General features: G+C 44.3%; 1 pseudogene; it reads left to right on the top strand.

Annotated features, from left to right (window-relative positions):
* The window catches only part of LOC145362342 (Ig heavy chain Mem5-like), a 44,202-nt pseudogene that overhangs the window by 11,890 nt on the left and 18,177 nt on the right, over window positions 1–14,135 (top strand).

Raw genomic sequence — 14,135 nt, 5'->3', positions numbered from 1 at the left:
ACTCACATTCAGCCACCTTCACTCACCTACCCTCTCTCACACACCCTCATTTACTCACGCTCTCTCACCCTCACCCACACTCACTCACCCTCAATCACTCATCCTCACTCAAAGAACTTCACTCACTCACCCTCACTTACCCCGCTTCCTTCACACATACACCATCACTCATCCGCTCTCACTCATTTCATCACTCACCCTCACACACTCACATTCTCCCACTCACACTCACTGAATCTGTGTGGGGAGGGTCTGCAACGAGAGAGAAGAAAGATCTCAAGTGGCAGTTTGGTGTTCAAAGGTGGGAGCTGCCCTGGGAGTGCAGAGAGCTGGAGGGAATCGCTGGGGGCTCGGGGCCAGGGACAATGGCAAAGAGTCAGGGGAGAACAGGAGGCGGGGGAAAGGGCAGAGAGCCGGGGTGGGGGTGGGCAGAGAGCCAGGGGAAACAGCAGAGAGCTGGGGGAAGGGCAGAGAGGCGGGGAAAGGGCACACAGCCGGGGAACAGGGCGGAAAGCCAGGGGAAAGGGTAGAGAGAGAGGGGAAAGGACAGGGAGCAGGGGGAAAGGGCAGAGAGACCCGTGAAAGGGCAGAGAGCTGAAAGAAAGTGCAGAGATTTGGGGGAAAGGGCAGAAAGACCAGGGAAAGGGGAGAGAACCAGGAGAAAGTCAGGGAGGCACAAAAAGGGCAAGGAGGCAGGAGAAAGGCCAGAGAGCCGAGGGAAGGAGCAGAGAGCCCAGGGGAAAGGGCGAGAGAGTCAAGGGGAAAGGTCAGAGAGCTGGGGGAAAGGAGAAAGAGGGTAGGGAGCAGGGGCAGAGGGCAGAGAGCTGAGGGAAAGCGTAGGGAGTTGAGGGAAAGAGTAGAGAGCCGGGGGAGAGGGCACAGAGCTGGAGGGAAGTGTAGAGAACCAGTTGGAAATACAGAGAGCCGGATAAAAGGGGAAAAGAGCCACCGAGAAAGACAGAGAGCCAGGGGAAAGGGCAAAGAGCTGGGGAAAATGGGTAGAGAGCGGGTGATGGATGGACGGAGTGAGGAGGTTCAGAATAGAGCTAGCACCACAATCAGCTCATCTGTAATCTCAGTGAATGATGGAGGACACTTCAGGGTCCGAATGGGAAACTCTTGCTATTAATGTATGATCCTTGAGTGAGTCAATGTTGGATTTATTTGAATTTATAATCACATTTAGAGTTTCCTGATCATTCAGTAAGTACTCATTCCGGAGGGATTTTTGAAGCAAAGTCACTAATCTCCGTTTTGTGGAGTGAGAGGCAGTGAGTTGGAGAGAGGAAGGGGCACCAATCAGTTTGAACACAGGCAATTTCCAAAACTAGTGTGGAGATGCCGGAGTGAGGTTGGTGTGGGCACAGTAAGGATTCTCACAACACCAGGTTAAAGTCCAACTGGTTTATTTGCAATCACAAGCTGTTGGAGCTCCCTCATCAGGTGAGTGGATAGTCTGAATGGAGGGAGAACTTCTTCATCACAAAGTGTTGTTGTTTGAGAAATAAACAGCGGTTTGTCACACACTGCTGTTGTTGAGAAATAAATAGTTGCTGCAATAATGGAGAAAATTTTTCCTGTTCTCTGTTTATCCAATGAATGACATGTCATTGTGAGACTAACAGAATGTGTTTTTTTTTCTTCCTAATTTGATAGAAGTGGAGACAGGGATATGAGTTTCTACAGAGATGACAATTCCCAAATGATAGAAGTAACATCATCTCAAAGGCGGATGAAAGATTTAATCGGGAAATATTAGGGATAAGTTCATAATTCTAATCAATGCTCGAGATAGAAACATAGAAAATAGAAGCTGGAGTTGGCCATTCGGCCCTTGGAGCCTACTCCGCCATTCACTTTGGTCAGAGCTCATCACTATCCTGATCACACCTACTACCCATATCCCTTCATCCCTTTAACACCAAGAGCTATATCTAATATAGAAACCTATTTGTAACAATATGTTTGTTGACTTAATAAACGCACGAGACTAACTTGTTCAATTGGCTATTCTTTCCCAGCGACACCATCTGCGCCCACTCTCTACGGCCTGGTCTCCTCCTGTCAGCAACAGAACTCCGACGGCTCCATCACCTTCGGATGTTTGGCGATGAATTACTCTCCAGATGTTGCCAAACTAACCTGGAAGAGAAAAGGGCAGCCGTTTACCATTGGGTCTAAGACGTTCCCGTCAGTGAGAAATACGGATGGAACCTACACCCTGAGCAGCCAGTTAACCATCAGCGACTCAGCGGGACAATGTCCCACAATTGACTGTGAGGTTCGACACATCAACACAGTCAAGAGCGTTGAAATGCAATGTAAGTGTTGTGGAGTTTGTGTGAAACAGAAACACTGTGGTTAACATGTAGGGCCTTGGTTATAACTCATTTAAATAGATGTGCATAATCCTGCCCTCTGGATTGGTCCAGTTAGTGTCTATTGACTTCAAATGAGTTAGAACATAGAACATTACAGCGCAGTACAGGCCCTTCGGCCCTCGATGTTGCGCCAACCAGTGGAACCAATCTAATGACCGTCTAACCTAAACTATTCCAATGTTATCCATATGCCTATCCACTGACCATTTAAAATTGGCAAGTCCACAACTGTTGCAGGCAGGGCATTCCACGCCTTCACAACCCGCTGTTGACAAAAGTTTAATTGATCCACATCTTCTGCAGGAAATGACTGATCTGTTTTTTTATTCTGAAGGCCCTCCGCTTGTGATCCATCCAACTGTTATCATCACCGTGAGTTCCAGTAAAGAAATCTCAAACAGGAAATTCGCAATCATCGTCTGTTTAATCATCGATTTCCAGCCAGGGTCAATGGAAGTGAGTTGGCTGAAGAATGGGAAACCCACACATTCAGGAATTGTCACCTCTTCCCCCTGTGAAGTGAACGGCAACTTCTCGGCCAGCAGTCGGCTGACAGTCTCCGCTGGGGAATGGTTCAGCAAAGCGGTCTATACCTGCCAGGTCACTCACCAAGGACACACTCAGAGTCTGGACATCAGCGCATCTCAGGGTAAGAGACTCAAACAGAGGACAATATATATCATTCTGTAAATCAGAATTAGGGATCTATTAAAGTTGGTACAAAGCATAGAACAACTTGTAAGTTATTGTCATGTAGTTTGCTGCATTAGGACAATATCTCATTCAGAATTTCATCAGAAAAACAATTTTTTGTTATCCCTTCCTGAGATGTGCATTTATTTCCCAAACCTGAGGGCACTGAAGTGTCACTCACGTTGCGGTGAATCTGGAGTCACATGCATGCCAGGCCAGATAAAGACTGCAGGTTGATTTTGCTAAGGAGCATTTGTGAACTAGGAGGGGTTTTACAGCAATAGCTTCATGAGAATCATTTCAACTTTTAATTATAGATTTTTACAAAATTCAAATTTCACATTTGCAATGATGGGATTCGAATCTGTGTCCCCAGAGTCTTAGCCCGAGGTTATAAGCCCATTGACAACACCATATGCCACTGCCTCCCCTTGAAAGAGTGCCCCCTTTCGGTTTGAAGCAATATAGTGAGTGAGGTGTCCTTGATGTCAGCTTGTTCCTGAGACAGCTGGTAAAATTTGGAGAGACAGTAGGTGTGAGACTGTTTCACAGGTCACAGCACAGGGGTAAAATATTAGAAAGTGCATCCACCCTATTTATAAACCAACGGTCAGTGCTTTTTCCCTGAGTTCAGGATGGTGTGTTTGTTTGGGAATTCGCCAATCCTGATTCATGGAAATGTTACCGCTGCTCCAATATTTAATACAGGGAATAATTCCATAGAGCAAGCTGGTTTCCCATTCGCCATGGAAGGTGAAAGGCGATAGTTAGAAATTGATATATTGAAGGCGACTTTGTCTCCTTCAGGCTGAAGACTGCTGTCCTGCTTCTGAAGGGGAACTAGGGTTCATTTCCATTTCTCATTCACAGATCCTCCCCAGTGCCTTGATACCACAGTGAAGATACAGCCACCACCAATAGAACAGGTCTTACTGGAGGCGACCGCGACCTTAACCTGCATCATTTCTCATCCTCCTGATGGCGTTAACGTGTCCTGGATCCGAGACAGGAAGTATTTGAAATCAGAGATTGCCAAAAAGCCCGGAGCGGATCGTGACAGCGTGATCAGCAAATTAAGCATCTCCACACAAGCCTGGCTGAGTGCGGCTGTGTTTGAGTGCGTGGTGAGCCATCAGGATCTGCCGACTCCTCTAAGAACATCTATCCACAAGGAAACAGGTGAGCTGAGAGATTGAAACAATAAATGTAGGGTCAATGTCAGGGTTCTGAGCAATGTGGAGGAACAGGGAGATCTTGGGGTTCATGTCCACAGATCTCTGAAGGTTGCCACTCAAGTGGATAGAGCTGTGAAGAAGGCTTAAAGTGTGTTAGTGTATATTAACAGGGGGTTTGAGTTTAAGAGCCGTGGGGTTATGCTGCAACTGTACAGGGCCTTGGTGAGACCACATTTGGAATATTGTGTTCAGTTCTGGTCACCTCACTCTAAGAAGGATGTGGAAGCATTGGAGAGAGTGACACACTGCCTGCTGTGATAGTGGAGTGCAGAGGAGATTTACCAGGATGCTGCCTGGTTTGGAGGGTAGGTCTTATGAGGAAAGGTTGAGGGAGCTGGGACTTTTCTCTTTGGAGCAGAGGAGGATGAGAGACGACTAAATAGAGGTTTATAAGATGATGAGAGGGAATTGATAGAGTGGATGTTCAGAGACTATTTCCTTGGGTGGATGTTGCTGTTACTAAGGGTTATAACTATAAGGTTCATGGTGGGAGATATAGGAGGGATGTCCGAGGTAGATTCTTCACTCAGAGAGTGTTTGGGGTGTGGAATACACTGCCTGCTGTGATAGTGGAGTCGGACACTATAGGAACTTTCAAGCGGTTATTGGATAGGCACATGGAGCACTCCAGAATGATAGGGAGTGGGATAGCTTGATCTTGGGTTCGGACATAGCTCGGCACAACATTTTGGGCCGAAGGGCCTGAACTGTCCTGTGCTGTTCTATGTTTCTATGTAAATGTATCACTGTGTCTATCTCCAGTGAAAGTGTACTACTCAATGTTTAGTATTCAGTGCATGAGTGTTCTCCCCTGAACTAAACAACTCTGGGCCGAGTGATATTTTTCTGGGGAGTTTGATGTGTTGATGAGTGAAAAGTGAACTGAAGGCGATGTTATTGGGTTTAGATCGAAGAAGAAGGGAGGAGCGAGATGTGGAGCATAAAAAGGAAAAAACAAAAAGAAACAGTAGATCAGTTGGGCCGAATGGCCTGATTCTGTGCTGTAAACTTTCTGAATCTTTCCACTCCACCTCCCCTGAGTTATTTGAGAAAACAATTGTGTTCACCTCTCCTCCAAGCTGCAAATCAAAAATGGGAAGAGTTAAAATCAGAAACGAAGCACATTTTCCTGAGATCTAACCACTGGTTTCATTGTCTCCAGAATTCTCCAGTTTATTGACATTTATTGTACATTTTCTGCAGATCCAAATCCGCGGGAACCGGTCGTCTCTGTCCTCCTGCCCTCGGCAGAAGACGTCTCCGCTCAGAGTTTCGTCTCCCTCAGCTGCTTAGTGAGAGGTTTCTCCCCCCGAGAGATCTTCGTCAAGTGGACCATCAACGACAAGCCGGTGAATCCCGGCAACTACAGGAACACCGAGGTGGTGCCGGAGAACGGCGATAGCTCCTTCTTCATGTACAGCCTGTTATCCATTGCAGCAGAGGAATGGTCCAGCGGCGCTTCTTACTCCTGTGTGGTCGGACATGAAGCCATCCCCTTGAAGATCATCAACAGAACAGTTGACAAATCCAGCGGTAAACCCAGTTTTGTGAACATTTCGCTTGCACTGATGGACACGGTTAATTCATGTCAATGAGAGTCACTCACTTCCATTAAAAACTACAATAAAAAGAATAAAAACATTTTCCTCTAACGATCAATGAAATACCCAATTGTTTAATTGGTTGTTTTTCAGTTTTACTTCCATATCTTTGATTTTGAGTCAGATATTTTCATGTCTCGGACCCAACATTGTTGAACCAGTGCTCCCAGCGGAGATAGACACTGGGCCAGGGATAGAATAGAGCACATTCATTACAGGATTCTGCAAAATATCTTCACTGACTTTCCTCCCGCTGAGGGGAAAAAAATCCGACATTTTTAACATGTCTGACACACAAACACAACATTTAGATCTCTGTGTCCCTGCTTCTCTCATTGACCACCTCTTTAAGCTGCTGCACCGCACCCACTGGGAACTGAAGTGAGGGTCACACACAAAAAACATGGAGAAATATTCCCCCCATCGGATTGAGGGAGTGTGAAATTGTTAACATCCTGGATTCCCACTAACCCAGCAAAGAGAGGGGAGGAGCAGGAGCTAATCCATGTCCCAAAACTTCCTCAATGAAAAGAGGAGGAATGTCATTATTTAATCCACTCACCTCCACCTCCTCAGTGGTTAGAACCATCAGGGACATTGTATCACCGGGTAGAGAGAGGGAAACTCTGGGCTCACTCTCCTCCCTCTCCCGTGTTTGGAAGGGAACAGTTCTCTACTATAAGGACCCAGTTGCCAACAGTACAAGTTAGTTTCCGGTTTACTTGCTGCAGATTTCGAAGTCTCATTATCTTAATCATTGAAATATATCTATACTAATGCAACATAATTTTAAAATGTCTCAACACTCTTGTTCCAGTTAACCATGTGCTGGCATTGATTTCCCAGAATACAAATTTAAACATGTCATAGATTCCTCCCCGGGTTTTAACTGTTCTGTCCTTGAGGTCTCTGAGATACATCAATGAATTATTTCATTCTCTCTCCTGATATCACCGTGCCCCTCACATAAAATACATTTCTACAGCAAAACATTGAAAATATGTTCCATTATTTGGGTTGTCTGGATCATATTCAGTTCACTATTGTCGGTGAAACTTGGAGCAACAGTTAAAAAAATACACACACTGATAATACTGCACACAACTGTCACAATTATACATACATACATAGGCGTACACACCCACACTCACACACTCACACATTTACGCACTCACACACTCACACACACATACACACATACACACACTCACACACACACACATACACACACTCACACACTACACACACTACACACACTCACACACTACACACACTACACACACTACACACTAACTCATACACACATACATACACACACTACACACTCACACACACATACACACACTCACACACACACACACTCACACATACAGACACACTACACACTCACACACATACACACACTCACACACACACACACACACACGCACACACAGACACGTGGACACAATTGCACAAATACACATACTCATACATATGCACACGAATACAGAATGTTAATATACACACACAAACGCATACACGTACTCCCACACACAGAAATGTAGACAGGCACATTCAAATACAGACACAGAATCTCACAAATACACAATACACACAAATGCATCCACAACAAAAACACAGATACATTCATAAATAAAAATGCACATTCACGGATCAGAAGAATACACAATATACGCACAAACAAACTCAAACAAGCACGCTCCCACAAATACACTAATGGACCACACGTATAAAAACAAAAATACATGCATACACAAATACTTTCTCTCCCTTTCTCTTTCGCTCTCTCTGTCCCACACGCACCATGCACACACACACAAACACACACACACACATATACACGCACACATGGATGCACAAGGGGGCATGCACCCACACCTGCACACACAGACACGTACTTGTATAAAAAGGCACAAAACAAAACATGCACACAAATTATCAAATATATACAAACGCACGCAGAAACACATGCAAACCCACAAGTACGCATTACCTAAACATACGTGACTAGGTACACAGACCCAAACGCAAACACATACATGCATACACACAATACGGACAGATAACACGCATGCAGGTCCAAAACATACACAAACAGATACACACACTCAAACAAATGCATATTCTCACACTTTCTCGCTGAAATGAATACTGATATAGAGACCCACAATGTTATACACATTATCACTTATACAGGGAAATACATGTAACAATATTAACACACTGCATATAGATAAACAGAGAGCAAAATATTTTCACACAAACATGTGGATGCAAACATTCACATGCTCATACAGAACAGAACACCACGGGACACAGTACTACACATGGAAACACAGGTATATGCTGACACATTGGTATAAATAACTATCAACACGGATTTACATGCACTAACATGTTAACAGATACACACACAAACACACGGAGGAACAGGCACACACGGAAAGGGAAGGAAACATTACTCGAGTGACAGAAATTCACACATTGAAATAGGCAGAAACACGGGCACAGGTTAAGAGTGGCATTAATAAATATACAGAGACTTCACACAATAATAGTCATATATCCACAATGTCTGAAGAATACATTATACAAGTTATCCACAATGTCTGAAGAATAAATTATACACACAGACACACAACTACACAAATCAACAAACACAGGCAAATGAATCCCTCATACACACAGATTAACTCAGGACCAAAGATTAATGCAGCTCAGGAAGTGTTCACACACACACACACACACACACACACACACACACACACACATACACACACACACACACACACACACACTCACACACACAATCTTAAATATAAACGGCAGGTAAATGGTGAAAGTAAAATTGAAGTGTGAATTTGAATGGACATACACACCGATAACTATCCCAATTCTCAAAACACCGCCAAACACATTGAGAAACTGAATTAAGCTCATGATTTACTAAACATTTCCACCGTAAATAAGCCAAGATTAGAATTTGCATCCCAGATCTTAAACAGCAGCATTCACAGTTTACAGATCAGTCACCATCTGTGGAAACAATCATTGACAGGGGAATGTTCCTCTATATCAGTCAGAACATTCTTCAATAAGGGTTCGTGGCAAATAGTTCAAAATGAACAGATTCTCAAGAAAACACCTTCAGTGCTTTCTGACATGGACTCTCCAAGGAATACCAATAAGGATCAGGTGTGAAAATAGTTCTGGAGATCTGTTACTGAGTGTCCTGAATTTAACAGGAGATATACATTGAAAATTAGAGATGAGAATGAATGAACAGTTTATGAAGGAGAACAGGGAAAAGAAAACAATGAGATTCCCTGGATAAAAAAAGTAATCTAATTCCATTTCCTGGTCTCTGTCCCCTAGACCCCACCGACCGCATCTGGATTGAAGACAGTGAGGATGATAACAGCAACATCTGGACAACCGCTTCCACATTCATCGTCCTGTTCTTCCTGAGCATTTTCTACAGCACTGCCGTCACTCTGATGAAGGTGAGATGATTCAATTCACTCACATTTCAAACTGGCAGAATGGATTTGAAAAATCTCTCATTGTTTCACTGATTAAAAACATTAATGTCCCGCATCATAAACATCTGCTTCAATATTGTCTCTTTATTTTACAGATCAAATGATGGGTTGAATTTTGGACGCTGCAGATTTCCCTCAGCTGATTATAAAGATCTGTGTATGGTTCCAATACAATATCTGCTCTCGGTGAATCTATCAGTAAATTTCTCTCAGTTTATCATTCTGGATCTGTAACTGAGGCAACATCAGACATTATTTCAGTTTTCAGTGTGAAAAGTACGAGTTTTTTTTGTTATAATGTTATTGTGGTTAATAGATTCCCCCCTAGTTTAAATTTCATGTATAAATAATTTCTCATTCCTTATTCCCGTTTGTTAATTCCTCTTTCTATTAAGGATCTGTATTCTCTCTCTGGTGTATGTAACAGATGTACAAATATTGACGGGTTCTCTGTACATGTCTCCTGTTCTCAATGTCAACCTCGATCGCTATGTTCACTTTCCTAACTTAAAAAAAAACAATTTCGCTGTAAAATATTCTCTGAATTTTTAAATAAATTTTGAATAAAAATTTAACCATCCCTATCTTGGCTTAATTCCGTTCTCCTAAACCCATCGACTCCGCTCCATTTCCCTATTACACGGTTTCCCCCCACTTTCCCAGACAGGCATGTCCCCCCCAGTCATGGGTGGGATGTGGTTGAACTCAGGACCCTTTAGAGACAGAGTCACTGCGGCACCCAGTGACCCACCCGTGTAAAGACACCTTCATCTCTGCCTTTTTCTGATCAAATCCAGAGACAGAATGAGGGAAGAATGAGGAGAACCTCGGTGAATTCACTCATAAACTGGTCTGTCTTGGAGTTTGGAATGATGAGGGGGGATGTTATAGAGACGTATAAGATAATGAAAGGGATGGATAGAGTAGAGGTAGAGAGATTCTTCCCGCTTAGAAAGGACAGCAGTACGAGAGGGCACAGCCTCAAGATAAAGTGGGGGGGGGGGGGGCGTGCAGTTTAGATCAGAATTGAGGAGGAACTTCTTCACTCAAAGGGTGATGAATCTCTGGAATTCTCTGCCCATTGAAGTGGCGGAAGCTGCCTCGCTAAATATATTTAAGTCACGGGTAGATAGGTTTCTGATAGACAGGGGAATTAAGGGTTATGGGGAGAAAGCGGGAAAGTGGAACTGATCCACTTCAGGTCAGCCATGATCTTATTGAATGGCGGGGCAGGCTCGAAGGGCTAGATGGCCTATTCCTGCTCCTATTTCTCATGTTCCTTTCTTATGTCCTTATGGAGGACCAGCAGCTTTTAAACTGCCCTTAACCTTGTCTGATTCCCCTTAGTCCGCCAGAAATGAGAAATGAATTTGCTCCGAATCTTCACTCCAGGGCATGAAGAAAGATTGTGTTTCATGTGTTCGAGCAGGCACTAACTGACCGAACGTAAGGCAGAATGTAAAATCAGTGGACTGGATGCAGGAGAAAAACACGAGAATAGTTCCAGAGATCAGAAACTTCAGTGGTGAATATATTTTGGAGAGTTTGGGACTAATTTTCTTGACAGAAAGTTGCTGATGTGACTTTAATGAGGCATTCAAAATCCTGAGGGATTTTGACAGAGTAGATAGAGAGAAACTTTCAATGGCAGAAGGATTTTGACACAGAGGGCATGGGTTGAAGTAAATTGGTGAAGGAATCGTGGAGACATCAGGAAAAAACATTTTCAGACAGTGAGTGACCCAGACCTGGAATGTGCTGTTTGAGAGTGTGGTGCAGGCAGAGCCAATTAATGGGTTCAAAATGGGATTGGATAATTGTCTGAAAATGAACTAAATAAGAGACTGTGGGGTACAGAGTGTTATTGGATGAACTGGATCTTTAGAGGGCCAACGCACACATGACGCTTCAAAACGGCCTTCTTCTCTGCTGTAAATACTCTATCAATATTGAAAGGGTGACAGTGGTATCGTGGTAATACCTCTGCGAGAGTAATTCCGAGGTAGGCAAATTTCTCAAGATATATATTGATCCTGATAAATGTGAGGTGATGCATTTTGGAAGGAATAATGTAGAGAGAAGTTGCATGATAAAGGGTAGACCAGTTAAGAGTATAGAAATGCAGAGGGACCCGGGAGTGCAAGTGCTCAAGTCTCTGAAGGTGGCAACACAGGTGGAGAAGGTTGCCAAGAAAGCTTACAGAATGCTAGCTTTTATAGGAAGGGGTATATAGTATAAGAGCTGGCGTCTAATGCTGCAGTTGTACAGAACGTTGGTTAGACTGCATTTGGAGAACTACGTCCAGTTCTGGTCACCTTACTACCGGAAGGACGTGGAGACGCTGCTGCTGTGACAATGCACCCTCCTGTTTAAACACTCTGCAATGCTGAGACTGGGGAGAGGAGTGAACAACAGGGAGCAGCATTGCAGCTTCTCTCCCCCCATTGAAACTGGGATTGTTGCTCCATCTGCTGCACCATCCCCACCACATCCACTGGGGGGCAATCTGGACAATGGGCTGCAGGCAGACCTCACTGCGCCTGCGCCATAATCACACCCACCGCCGGCGGCCATCTTGCGTTGCCAGGATCGACGGCCGGCGGCCATCTTGCGTTGCCAGGGGAGACGGCCGGCGGCCATCTTGCGTTGCCAGGGGAGACGGCGTCCCGCGCGCTGTACTCTGGGGGAATTCCCCTCCTGCACATGCGCCCAGACAGTTACATTTGAATCTTTTAATATTTTGAATCTTGATGATTATTATTCACATCCTCACCCGTCAGACTTTCGGTTCCTTCTCCATTCGGGAAAATCGTTTCTGTTTTTTATTCCGTCTGTTTTTCAATCACACCCGCGCGGTGCGCTCTGGGAAAATACTACAGCACATGCGCGGTTCCGCCACCTGCCTCTTTATAAAAATATGTATTTTGTTTAATTTTAATTCTGCTCCTGGCGGGATTTCCGGGTGGGAATTTCTCTCACTTTCTACATTTCTGAACCGTCGCTTTTTCCTCGACGGGGGGAGGGTCTGATGGTGACGTCACTGCAATATGGCGGCTGGGCCCGCCTCTCCACAGTCCCCGGATGTTCCGCCAACGAACAGCGGCCGGACCGGAGCGGGCAAGAGGTGACACTGGGCGGAGCAGCGCCCGGGCGTGTTACAGCGACCCCCGGTGGTCAGGAAGGGAAATAGCAGCAGCGCAGTCTCTGCCCAAAGGCTTCCCCAGTTCAGCTGCTCAGAGACACTGGGAACCTCTTCAACTGGAAACTTCAGCCTCTCACATTCACCCCCTGTGTTCAGTCATTGTTTAATAGACAACCTCTGTAGGGAAATCAGAAACAACTTGTTCACATTAAAGGGGATGGGAATCTGAACCATTCTGCTCAAAAAGCTCTGCTTGTCTTGGAATTTCAATTGAAATGTTCAAGATGAGAATTTATAGATACAAGTCATGTTGTATGTGGAACGGTCATGATGCCACAATAAGATCAGTACAGACATCTCACAGGGTTGTGTGAGTGGAGGAGATGCCAGAGATGCCCGTTCATAAGAGAAAGGGAATAACCAACAGAAACAATTGAAGCAACATTTAACCTCTTTGTTTATTGTGTTTTAGGGACCGCCTGTTGCGCAAGAACCAACACCAAAACCTTTCCTGCTAAATAAATGTGAAAGCTGTTGAGGTTTATAACTGGCAGGGAAAATCGGGACAGGAATGAGGGTTCAACATTTTCATTCCAACGCTGGTGATCTTTTCCTGCATCAGGGTAACTTGTATAATGTAGACCAAAAGCTTCAAAATGGGAATATTTTATCTATCCAGGACCGACACAATGTTAATAAAGGCCGTTAAAATGAATATTACTGACAGAGAGATTAATGTAGTTGCTTTACTAATTGTTCCCTTTCTGGAGAAACAGGGAAATAAATTTTCCCCAAATCTCTCCTCAAACCCGCTGCACTTTCTTGTGATTAGAGTGATACAGCACCACCATCTGCTGGCGGCCCGCTGTAACTGCAGGCGCTGGTGTTTGTGAGCCTGGGAACTGCTGAAATGTGAATATTGAACGATATTATCCGTGATTGGAGCTTCCAGAAGGAGTTCCCCCTTTTTATAACCTGACACCGCACATAAACCGTGTTCTTCATTCCCCACAGGGGGATATTGTCTGGAGATTGAAGTTGGGATTATTTCAGACTGCAAATTGTCCATCCGAAGCAGTTATGAGATGTTAATCACATTCAGAATCTTAGTCGGTAAACTTTTCTGTCCTCTGTACTCCGTTTGTCAGACATTTTCAAGGTTTTGTCTCACAAGGGCACAAGGGCAGAGACATTTACAAGGGACACACACACACACATACAGCCACACACACACATACATACACAGACTGACATGGGCACACACACACACACCCACACACACACAGACTTACAAGGGTGCGAACATACACACAGATCCTTGCGAAAGGATTGTCACAGTAACTACATTGCAGTGTTAATGTAATCCTACTTGTGACACTAATAAATAAACTTTAATGTTTCCATTATAATTATCTAAATTTCACACAATGATACTTTCACGATTGAAAACACTATCATTTTATGGCATCTGATAACTGCATCAAATGTACAATTTGAAGTCTGAAATCATCCCAACTTCAATCTCCGGACAATATTCC

This window comes from Carcharhinus amblyrhynchos, unplaced genomic scaffold, assembly GCF_965287045.1.
Source record: "Carcharhinus amblyrhynchos unplaced genomic scaffold, sCarAmb.v2.hapA scaffold_38, whole genome shotgun sequence".
Lineage (NCBI taxonomy): Eukaryota > Metazoa > Chordata > Chondrichthyes > Carcharhiniformes > Carcharhinidae > Carcharhinus > Carcharhinus amblyrhynchos.
The sequence above is the reverse complement of the archived record's forward strand: the minus strand, read 5'-3'. Positions and strand labels throughout refer to the sequence as shown.